General features: G+C 43.0%; 1 pseudogene; it reads right to left on the bottom strand.

Annotated features, from left to right (window-relative positions):
* Positions 1–2,032: 2,032 nt before the first annotated feature.
* On the bottom strand, positions 2,033–11,004 carry LOC142775068 (uncharacterized; annotated as a pseudogene).
* Between the last annotated feature and the right edge of the window lie 1,819 nt (positions 11,005–12,823).

Here is a 12,823-nt window from a genome sequence, read left to right as displayed (position 1 = left end):
GGGCGCACATTGCTTGCTGACTACACATAATTGTACAGCGTTATGCGAGCACTTTCATGTGCATTTTAAAAGCGTGAGCGCAAACTAGTAATTGGGACTGTTATTGGATTCTAACATTTTTTAGCTGACACAAGTTTTAGCTGACACAACATTTTTGAACATTTTCAAGGTATCATGCTGTGAATGAACATATATGATAGTCGTGTTATCATCATCATCAGCCTGACTACGCCCACTGCAGGACTCTCCCATGTTCCGCCAGTCAATTCGGTCCGGTGATTGCTGCTGACAATTCATACCAGCAAACTTCCTAATCTCATCTTTCCACCTTACCTATTGTCTTCCCTTCACCCGCACGCCTTCTCTGGCAGTCCAGTCAGTTACTCCTAATGACCAGTGGTTGTCCTGCCTACGCGCTACGTGCCCGGCCCATGTCAATTCCTTCTTGGTTTCAGCTGTCATTGATATCCTTAACTACGGTTTTTTTTCAGACCCACTCTGCTGTCTTCTTGTCTCTTAAACTTACACCTATCATTTTCCTTTCTGTTACTCGCTGCGTCGTCCTCAATTTAAGCTGAACCCTCTTTCTAAGCGTGCACGTTTCTGCTTCGTAGGTAATTACCAGCAAGATGCACCTTCCTCTTGAGGGATAGTGGTAGATTACCATCCATGATTTGAGAATACTTGCCGAATGTTCTCCACCCCATTGTTGTTCTTCTAGTTACTTCAATCTGATGGTTTGGCTCCATGGTTACTACCTGTCCTAAGTACGTGTTATATGTCATATTATATATAACTTTAAAGATACCTCTTCAGCATAAGATGACATCCTTGAACACTCCTTAAAAATGTTTGGTCATTTCATTTATCCAACATTGGATGCATAATTAGCATCATTTTGAGTAGGAACTTTTCAACGCACACTTAAGAACACAAATGTGGTGCCCATTTTTTAAAAAAGAGGATAGGTCAAATATTTCTAATTACCCACGTGTTTCTATCTTATCATCTGGCAGCAAACTATTTGAGAAAGTGTTCGTTAGCCGCCTCAATAAGGAACTGAAAAAAATTATTCTGTTAAACGACTGCCAATTCTGTTTCCTTGTGGTAGTTCAACTGACTTGGTGGTACTTCCATTAACAGACTACATATCGAGTTCCATTCACGAAGGACTTATTGTTGGCTCCATATTTTATTTTTTTTTCAAATCTTTGATACAGTAATTGTGGTAGGTTACCAGAAATGTTGTAGCCTATAGAATAACAGGACCAGCGTTAATTTTCCCAGAAAATATTTTCGACAGAAAGCTAACATTTTATTTATTTGTTTATTTATCTGGTAAGTTTTTAGACAATACAGCAATTACCTAATACGGGGAGCCACAGAGCTCAATCTTCTTTATATTATGAACTTGCCCCTACACGCTTCACCTTCACAATGTTTGTTAAACGCTGATAACACAACTGTCTCAGACTCGGATGGATCTTTAATATTGTCAACTAATTAAATATTGCCTAGGTAACATTTTACTTGGTGTCCAGAAAATCATTTGTTTTGACTCCAAACAAAACTAAATTATTGGTTTTTGTTCTCCTCAAAGACGACAACAATTTTTACTTTAGTCAGCCCTCGACTCCTTTTTCATATCGACTAGCGACTGTTTTTCATTTCTTGCTTGCTATCTTGATGGAACACTAATATTGCAAAAACACACTTCACAAGTTAGGAAAAGAATTTGTTTCATCATAAAAGCATTAAAAAAAGCTAGGCCTTGTCTACTCCAGCTCTCCTTTCTCTATATCACACATTCATTCATAGTCATATCAATTGCGGTATTGGTACCTACGGCAACACCTAACCCTGTCATTTCCCATCTCATCAACATATGCAAAACCAAGCTCTGCGCAATATTTATAACTTTAATCCCGATAATATTAATATCGTACGCACGAAAAACAAAGTGCTCAAAGCTATTGATATATTTTAATTTACCTTAATTACCATGTTCTTTAGGTTAATTACCATGTTTAGGTTAATTACAGTTGTTAAGCCCTGCCCTCAGCATATCTAAATGCTTTTGGTGGTTATTTGGCATGCGAAGAATAAAGTCACTTTCTATAAACTTGTGGTTCAGTACATTGCGCAATGCCATGCAAAACCTGCATATTCTGCCATGACTGAATGAACTCTTGAAGCCTCCTACTTGGTGGCTGCACAAGTTATCCCCACTAAAAATAAAGACTGAACCTTTCAGCATATTTCCACCCACCTTAATGCCCTGTTCTAATTCATTTACATCGGCAATAGCTGGAGCTAATATTTTTGAAAAGCCGTAGGAAGACACATATTTATCATTGACGAGCAAAACTAGATGAATTCCTGAGAGTGTTGACCTTCCTTTTGCAACAAAATTTAAGACTGAAAAATAGACAGCTGTCATTTTGTGTTTCCCTCTTTTGCTACCTAATGGGTTACACACCTCGAATTTGTCACTGTAGAGTCGTATACTTATTTTAGATTTGTCCCCTGTAAAGTAAGTATGCTCTTGAAACTCAGTGCCATAAAAATAGAGCACAAGTAATTTTTTTTTTTGGAGGGGAGGGGGGGTAGCTGCTGAAGACACTAGACAGGTCAGAATTCTCTAGGACACATTTCAACCTATCACAGAGGGGGACATACGCCATGGTGTGTTTTTCATGCATGTCCATTCCCAGCACTATTGTACGAGGCTCTACAGCAGGAAAATGGGTCCGCCAATATCTCAACCACTTTGCTTTTGTGAGGAGCTCGTTTAGCTGCTGCTTGCACTCCACTTTACGACTGGCAGTCAGAGTACACGTGCAAAGCTGTTCATCCTCTAGCATCACTTGAATGAAGGAAATAACATCGTTCGCTATTTCGTTCAAGGTGGATTCTGGAAGGTGTCTTGCTTCTTTCCACTTGAGAAGCAGTGCTACCAATTGATTCACATAATCAGAGGGACAGGGACTTTATCCACATAGCTGAGAATCAATTAGCACTTCTTCTTGGGCTTCTGGTTCTTCCATCAGTAAATCATTTTCGCTTCTTTGCTCTACTTGCAGCGGAATGTTCTCAGTGGGTTGTGTTCCATCCTTAAGCAGCTCGGCGTGCTTTCAGTACACGTCTTTTGTAAGAAAGAAACAGCCTAAACGTTTTCATGCAGCCACCTAAGCCACACAACCAATTGCTTTCATGCCAATGAACTGTGCGAAGATGTCTGAAGAATGCCTTGAGCGAGACCTTAGGACACGAACATCTGGGGCAGCGAAAGTAGCGCATGCCTGGCATCTGTAAAGAAATCGGCGTTTTTTTTAACTAAGCGCGTCATGAGGATGTAATACTCAGCAGAGAATAACTAACTTACTGGTTAAGTATTTGTAGTCTTTCGCAAAAATTCTGAAATTCACCGAGTCCCTTAACGTTAAGAAATAACAAACACTTCTGCTACACGAAGCCCTCCTATAATTCAATATTCCTCGTTCACACTAAGTTAATCAATTCGTCTTTTCACAGCGGAGTTACTTAAAATTTTCGGTGCGCCGGAGTATATTGATGTGAGAGCGACAACAGTTAGCGGGCCACTGCGCCCTTCGCCTTTTTGTCCTTCCCCCTATTACTTCTTTTTTGAAAAATCAGCCGGTGCATCACCCCTGCCCGCGCCTTTGTCGCTGAACACCGCCACCATCACCCAAACCCAGGAATCCCCCTACAAACCGAAGAGAGGAGAGGAGGGGGGGGGGGGCGAACCCTACCTGACATAGGTTGCGATAACCCTCATAACTACCCCCCAAGACGAACTATGCGCATGCGTATGTGTCACAAACGAGCGCTTGGAAAAAGCGCGCGCCGCCGAATGCTAGTGACAGTAACGATACCAAGCGCTGAGAGACGCCTCAAGGTCAACGATAAAGAAGAAAACAAACATCCAAAGACTCCCCGGGAGCGCCGTCTCTCCCCCCCCCCCCCCCTCAGAAACGTAGTCTCGCCGACCATCCTCCTCACATCGGCGGCCGAGCAAGCCCTGGAAGGTTCTCGAAGGAAATGGGCGTGGTGATGCAGAGTTGCGTCACGTGTCGCGGACGGCCCTTGAAACGTCTCGCTCTTTCCCCAGCCTTGGCTGTGCATCGCGCCGACGAAACGATGAGAAGCTTCTGGAATTTAGCACGGAAGGTATTTAAGCGAGCAGCGGAGAAGGGAGATGAGGAGATGAAGAATGTCTAGCGCGGAAGGTATTTAGGCGAAAAGCGGGGGGAGATGAGGAGATGAAGAAAGTTTGCGCCCGTGCGCGTAGGCAGGATAAGAAGAAATTGTGTGCCAGTGTGCGTAGGGTCTTTCCGCCGTGTGGGCGAAGTCTTTTGTCCTCAGTGACAAAGAAGGAGAAGAAAAAAAGTTTGCGCCCGTGTGCGAAGGGTCTTTCCGCCGTGTGGGCGAAGCCTTTTGTCCTCAGTGACAAAGGAGGCAATGAAGAGGATTTCCACCTGAGGGAGAAAGACTCGTGCTACAAGCAGAAGAGTGTGAGACTACCGCCACAGAGCGAAGACACGTCCTGCAATCGCAGCGCGTGGGAAGCCGACGTGTTACCGGCGAAGTTTGGTGCTTGGAGAGCGGCCAATTGAAGGCGCGAGGTTTCCTGGAAGAGAAACTTCGGGCGTAGCGGATCGACAACGGCGCTGGACTGAGTGAGTGATTCTCGGAAGAGTATCATTCAGACTTTTGTTCCAAGGACTTTGGACTGAATAAGTTTTCGAATTCTTTTGTCTTTAAGTGTCTTGGTTGTTCGATACATGTGATTGCATTGTAGCGCGTATTGTTGTTTGTGTCTGTTGTTTCGAGTGTAGCTGGTTGTACTGTGTAGTACGTTGGTCGATTGGTTACATATCGTATTCAACTATTGTCGAGTGTGCATATTTGTGTATCGTTTGATCTGCAATATTCAAGAATATAATTTTGTTTTGTTTATCAACTCTTGGCTCTGACTTGTTCTTTGGGCCACAGCAGGCGTCCGCTGGCGCGCCAAATAGGACCACTTTCAAATTGTCCTCGCTTTCGTGGTGCAGTTCGGAGGGCCGAGACTTCGGCCCTTGGTATTAGCCCGGCGATCGCCTCCCTAATTAACGGGACCCACGACAGTGATCGAATAAGAAAGTTGCATGATTAAGTGCTGCTGGTATAGCCTGCTATTTTACTTCTCGCTTGTTCTGCTTCTCTGCTACGTTCAGTAGCACATGCGTTGTTCGGAGGCATTCTAACACACACATTCTTAATTTCTAGTTCATTCTGATACTCATAGCTATAGACATACAATGGCGCTTCTCCGTCGTTCTAGAGTTTACTATATTATAACACGCGTTTTGTTTACAGCTGGACAGATAACTGAAAACGTGGTGAGAAGCCCCTGATTTCAAATCATATGCATGATGACACGATAGCAGGGAGAGAAGGTCACCACATGTATGCACAAAATGAATGAAGGTGCACTAGTACTGTACTGCACTTTGTTTAGAAGAAATGCGAAAAGGGCCTCCTGTGACTTACGAGACCATTCAGAACTGATCATTATTTATCTGTTCCTTCAGACTGTAATGAGCTGAAGATATTAGATGGTTTTGAACATTGAATCTTTGTATGTTTCTAAGGAGTGCTTCATTTCTGTTCAGTTTTTTTTTAGCATACGCATTAACTTGGACTATATATGCATGCACTTAAGCATATTTAAAATATCAAGATATTCAGTTTAGCTATGCTAGAAAACTTGCCAAAAGTTCTCTACTGTGCTCTGGTGCAATCCTATGACCAGTATCTGTCCCATCAAAAATTTTGGCCATGCTTTATTGCAATATAGGGTATTTTGACTATCGATGATATGCGAAAGCCTTCTACACAGTGCTTGGCGGCAATCTCGAATCCAATATTTGTCTCATCAAGAAGTGTCAGGTGCATTTTGTAGATGTTAAAGGATATTTGAACTACCAGCAAAGCGCAGAAGCCTTCAACATAGCACTGATCTGCAATCACAATCTAGCTTAGAAGCCATTTGTAGTGCTCTCTAGCACGTTCAAATAAAGTTATCAAACACTGAAATGATCTACTTGGTTTAGTTCGTGATACCACTGTGTCTGACTTTTTGGAGGCACTTGTATCTTCATAATGTTCTATTTCTCTCATTTCTTACCGGGATGCACTCAGGGGGTAGTGATATTTGTTTACGTTGGCACACTTATTGTGATATTACTGTTTAAATACTTTCATTTTGTATTTATGTACACCACTCCTGCAGTAGCCTAACATTGGGCTGCCAAATTTGAAAATCAATAAATATGCCATCCGAAAGTGTTCCACGCTGTGCTTGGTTCCAATCTTATCACTAATATATGTTGCACCATAAAGTGTCGGGTGTGTTTTGTTGCATTGTAGAACATTTTGGCTGCAGACAACGTTCGAAAGCCTTCCATACAGGGCTCAGTTTCAGTATTATGGCCGATATCTGTGACTTCATAAAGAGTTGGGGGCAGTTTGTCGCTTTAGAGAATACTTTAACTACAGACAACGTCCAGAAGTCTTTTATACAGGGTTCAGTTGCAGTCATATGACCAATATCTGTCTTATCATGGAAGTTTCAGACACAATTAGTTGCGTTAGAGCGTATTATGACTACAAAAAATGCCCAAAGGCATTCTACATAGTACTTGGTTCCATTCTTATGACCAGTATCTGTTGTATCATTAAGAGCCTGGTGCGGTTTCTTGCTTTAGAGGATATTTCCAATACACCTATCATTATAAAGCCCTCTACACAGGACACAATTACCGCCTCATGACCTAAATCCGTCACATCATGAAGAGTAGGGTGTAGGTCGTTGCATTGGAGAACATTTAGGCTGCAGTCAATGTTCAAAAGCCTTCCATACAGGGTTCATTCAGTTCCAATATTATGATCGCTATCTGTGACTTCATGAACAGTTGGGTGTGGTTTGTCGCATTAGAGGATACTTTGACTAAAGACAACGCCCAGAAGTCTTCTATACAGGGTTCAGTTCCGGTATTATGACCAATATCTGTGACTTCATGAACAGTTGGGTGCGGTTTGTTGCTTTGGAGAATACTTTGACTAAAAACAAAGATCAAAAGTATTCGGTACAGGGTTCAGTTCAAATATTATGACCAATGTCTGTGACTTCATGAACAGTTGAGTGCGTTTTGACGTTTCAGAGAATACTTTGACTAAAAACAACGTCCAGAACTCTTGAATACAGGGTTTAGTTCCAGTATTATGACCGATATCTGTGACTTCATGAACAGTTGAGTGAGGTTTGTCACTTTAGAGAATACTTTGACTAAAGACAACGTCCACAAGTATTTCATACAGGTTTCAATTATAATATTATGACCGATATCTGTGACTTCATGAACAGAGTGGTGTGGTTTGTCGCTTTAGAGAATACTTTGACTAAAAACAACGTCCACAATTATTCCATACAGGTTTCAGTTCTAATATCATGACCAATATCTGTGACTTCATGAACAGTTTGGTGTGGTTTGTCGCTTTAGAGAATACTTTGACTAAAGACAACGTCCAGAAGTATTTCATACAGGGCTCAGTTCCAATATTATTACCGATATCTGTGACTTCATGAACAGAGTGGTGCGGTTTGTCACTTAAGAGAATAGTTTGACTTAAGACAACGTCCAGAAGTCTTCCATATACGGTTCAGTTCTAATATTATGACCAATATCTGTGACTTCATGAACAGTTTGGTGTGGTTTGTCGCTTTAGAGAATACTTTGACTAAAGACAACGTTTAGAAGTCTTCAATACAGGGTTCAGTCCCAATATTATGACCGATATCTGTGACTTCATGAACAGTTGAGTGAGGTTTGTCGCTTCAGAGAATACTTTGACTAAAGAAAACGTCCCCAAGTATTCCATACAGGGTTCAGTCCCAATATTATGACCGATATCTGTGACTTCATGAACAGTTGAGTGAGGTTTGTCGCTTCAGAGAATACTTTGACTAAAGAAAACGTCCACAAGTATTCCATACAGGGTTAAGTTTCAATATTATGACCGATATCTGTGACTTCATGAACAGTTGGGTGTAGTTTGTTGCTTTAGACAATACTTTGACTAAAGACAACGTCCAGAAGTCTTCCATAGAGGGTTCAGTTACAGTCTTATGACGAGAGGATATTTCCAACACACTTATCATTCGAAAACCCTCCACACAGAGCACAATTACAGTCTTATGACCTAAATCCGTAACATCATGAAGATTAGGGTGTGGGTTGTTGCATTAGAAACCTTTTTGACTTCAGACAACATTCAAAAGCTTTTAATACAGAGTTCAGTTGCAATATAAGGCAAATCTTTTACTTTATAAGGTAAAGCTCTTACTTTGTAAATCACTTTTCTATTCACATCTTACCTATTGTTTCTTGGTATAGGGGACTACAACTTACACGAACTTGCAAAAACTGTACCTGATGCAAAAGAAGTATATTAGAATCATTTTTAACTTGCCGTATGATGCTCACACAAGCGAATTGTTTCAACAGGCTGGAATACTACCCGTGCATTGTCTCTACCATTTTAAATTAGCATTGTCAATCAGGCGTGAATTGAAAGAAAGTCGAAATTTTTTGTATGACCTCTCAAAACTGCAGTCAAATATTACATTGTTTGAAACACGTAATAAACAAACATGGAAAATAAGAACTTCGAGAACAAACTACTCCACAGCTAAGTTATCCTACATTGATCTTACGTTACTTAATAAATATGTGAAAGCTGGCATAGATTTTTTACACTGTATACAGATTCAATTGCGCGATGTACGCATGTTTAGTTTTTAAGATTTCTTTGCAGTTACTGTGTTATCACGGTTGCTATTTTTATTTTTGGAATTCTGACGTGGTGTTTATAACTTTATTTATTTTTTCATTTATTTATCTATTTGGTGTTGTTGTTATTCTTGTTGACTTCACATTTCTGATTTTTTGCCACGGCTGTTGTGCTAAAAGGTGGCTGTGGGCATTTGTCAAGCTGCCTCTTTCGGAGAGCAGCTTTTACCTGCAGCTGTCCTTCATCAAACTATTGATGAAAAAATAAACATTATTATTATTATTATTATTATTATTATTATTATTATTATTATTATTATTATTATTATTATTATTATTATTATTATTATTATTATTATTATTATTATTATTATTATTATTATTATTATTATTATTATTATTATTATTATTATTATTATTATTATTATTATTATTTCCGATATCTGCCACATCATGAAGTGTCAGGCACAGTTGGTTGCATTAGAGCACATTTCGACTCACGAAAAATGACCAAAGGCATTCTACTCAGTATTTGGTTCTTATCTTATGACCAATATTTGTTGTATCAATAAGAACCATGAGTGCTTTGTTGCAATATAGGATATTTTGAACACACACATCAGCCGAAAGCCTGCTGTTCTGGCCTCGATTGTAGTCTTATGACCGACTTAAATCTGTCAGATCATGAAGTTTCAGGCGTGATTATTAGGTAGAGTGCTATAAAATATGAAGCGTAAATATACTGAAGGTACCAGCATATTCACGATATTGTTAATAAATTTGGTAGTGCAGGTATAGAAACCCGGTGGTTTGTAAACCTGATTAGGAAGCAGCCGCTGCCTCATTCACCGAAGAGAGGTGAGGAGCTCAACGTCAACTCCATATATTAACATAACAGGAAGGGGGCGCTAAGTCAGCCCCTGCATGTACATATTAAGAAGGGGGAGGGTGCACTGCGACAAACTTTTGCCCCCCCCCCCCCATCCTTAACGAGAACCCTGCACACGTCTATGATAGACATACAGTATGCTAGGCGCGAATGTTCATTCGCGGGAGCAGCGCACGCACCGATGTTGATTTCTGGTGCATACCGCTGTAGTTACTTTGGGCACTGAAATGTCAATTCCTATCTTATGACCAATATCTGTTGTATCAATGACAACCAGGTGTGCTCTGTTGCATTAGAGGATATTTCATTCATATATTAACATAATAGGGAGGGGCGCTAAGGCAGCCCCTACATTGACATAATTGGAAGAGGGGGGGGCATTGCGACGAACTTTTGCCCCCCCCCCCTAAGGAGAACCCTGCACGCGCATATGTACAGTATCCTAGACACGAATTTTCATTCGCGGGAGCGGCACACGCAACGATGTGGATTTCTGGTGCATACCGCTGTAGTTACTTTGGGCACTGGGATGTCAATCACCTCTAAAAGCACTATCAATTTTTAACGTGTTCTCATATCCTATATAACATACAAACACGCTCCAGTTGAGAACACGCCGTTTTGTGCTGGACTTAGACAGTTTCATGCCAAAAGATCAAGCAACACTCTGCATCAGCCTTGGCCACGTGGGCGTCAGCGTAGTTGACGCGGGCCAGTGGTTGCGCGCACTTTTCCTCCACAGGTGGGACTAGACGCTTTTGACGCGTAGGTGCGTGCGTACGCGTGCCAGTGGTTGCCACTTTAGCATTGACCTTGAGGCGTCTCTCTGGCGCTTGGTCGCCAGAGTTCGGTGGTGCTCTCTTTTTTTTTTTCGAGCGCTCGTTTTGTGACACCCGACGCCACGACCCAACCGCAACGCCAGGCGACGAACTATAGTGACCTCGACGTTCTCGTCGACGGCCACAGTGTCACAGCTCTCGTCGGCACCGGAGCCGACTATTCTCTCATCAGCGGGACACTCGTCATGAAGTTGAAGAAAGTCTGGACCCCTGGAGGCCATCTTATGGCACCCGCTGGGCTCTGCACAGCAGGAGTCGCCATCAATAAGCGAACTTACCCTGCAAGCTTTGTAATCCAACAACAGTGCTCCAGTGATGCGATACTTGGGATGGACTTCTTTTGTTCACACGGTGCTGCCGTCGACCTGAGGTCTAAATCAATCATACTAACATCAGAAGAAGCACTGCCGCCCCACATGACGCACCCGACCCATGCTTTAAATGTGATAGAAGAGTGGGTCAGCATTCCACCTTTCTCCAGCGTAATCATTTCTATTGGCACCGAGGAACACACAAACCTTGAAGGCGTCATCGAGGGCGATCAGCACTTACTTCTAAACCATCAGGTTTGCGTTGTAAGAGGCATCGCCAAGCTGCGTGGGGGCCAAACAAAGGTATTGCTGACAAACTTCAGCCATGAATATAGACACCTAAACGTTGGTATGACGGTCGCCTACATCAGCGAAATCATGAACGTCAGCAACGCTTTCACCCTCTTCGATGCTGCCGAAGCTTCTTCTATGAATCGTTTCCTCAACCAGTTTTCGACGTCAGCCCAAGGCTTCCGAAGTGTGAGCAAGACTAGCTCATAACCCTGCTCCCACAATTCAAGGACTGCTTCTCGTCTTCGTCCGGAATTCGGCAAACCCCAGTCGTGAAACATCGCATTATAATATAAGAAAGTGCTCGACTAGTTCGGCAGAGCCTGTACCAAGTTTCAACGCGCGAACGCGAGGCCATGAAAAAGTCGACGAAATGCTACGAAATGGCATTATTCAGCCGTCCTAGTTTCCGTAGGCGTCACCCATGTTCTTAGTGAAGAAGGATGGGACCATACGTTCTTGCGTTGATAACCGCCGCCTGAACAACATGGATAAAACGGACATGTGCCCTCTCCCACGTAAAGGCGACGCTCTGGATCGTCTGCACAACGCGAAGTACTTTTCGTCAATGGACCTTAAGACCGGCTATTGGCAAATTGATGTCGATGGGAGACATCGAGAGAAGACTGCCTTTTCCACAGCAGACGGCCTCTTCGAGTTCAAGGTCATGCAATTTGGTCTTTGCTCGGCGCATGCGACGCTCCAGCGTGTTACGGACACTATGCTGGCGGGATTGAAGTGGCATACTTGCCTCGTGTACTTGGACGACGTCGTCGTGCTTTTCTCGAGCTTCGACGAGCATCTCAGGCGCCTTGAAGCAGTACTTCGAGCTACCAAGACCTCTGGACTCACTCTAAAGCCCGAAAAGTGCCGCTTCGCGTACGGGGAGCTCTTGTTCCTGGGACATGTGATTAGCAAGTCTGGAGTCTATGCCGACCTGCGGAAAACAGCCGCCATCGCCGATTTTCCACCCCCCCCCACCGACAAGAAGGCAGTACGCCCATTCCCCTGATTGTGCGCCTATATTACAGGCGTTTCATCAAGAGATGTTCACAGATGGCCAAACCTCTAACTCATCTCACGAAAACCGACGTCGAATTCAGGTGGGACACGGCACAAGAGGAGGCATTTCAGAAACTTAAATGACGCCTGCAGACAACGCCACCACTTGCGCATATTGACGAATACGCCGAGACAGAAGTACACACCAACGCAAGCAGCGTAGTACTCGGTGCGGTCCTCGTTCAAAAGACCGATGACCTGGAAATGGTTATCAGTTATGCTAGCCGGAGTTTTTGTAAAGCCGAGGCCAACTATTCCACAACAGAAACGGAGTGCCTCGCCATCATCTGGGCAGCGTCGAAATTTCACCGTTATCTCTACGGGAGGCATTTCAAAGTTGTGAGAGACCACCACGCCCTGTGTTCGCTAGCTAACTTGTACCCTTCAGGTCGCCTTGCACGGTGGAACCTAAGACTTGAAGAACTCAACATTACCGCCGTGTCCAAGTCCGGAAGGAAACACTCCGACGTCGACTGCTGGTCTCGTGCCCCCGTCAATCCACCACCGCAGGATGACCAGGATGATGAGTACTTCTTGGGAACCATAAGTGCCGACGACTTCGCCGAGTGACAG

Source organism: Rhipicephalus microplus, chromosome X (genome assembly GCF_043290135.1).
Source record: "Rhipicephalus microplus isolate Deutch F79 chromosome X, USDA_Rmic, whole genome shotgun sequence".
In the NCBI taxonomy this organism is placed as follows: Eukaryota; Metazoa; Arthropoda; class Arachnida; order Ixodida; family Ixodidae; genus Rhipicephalus; species Rhipicephalus microplus.
Note: the sequence above shows the minus strand (reverse complement) of the source record. Positions and strands in the feature narration are given on the sequence as shown.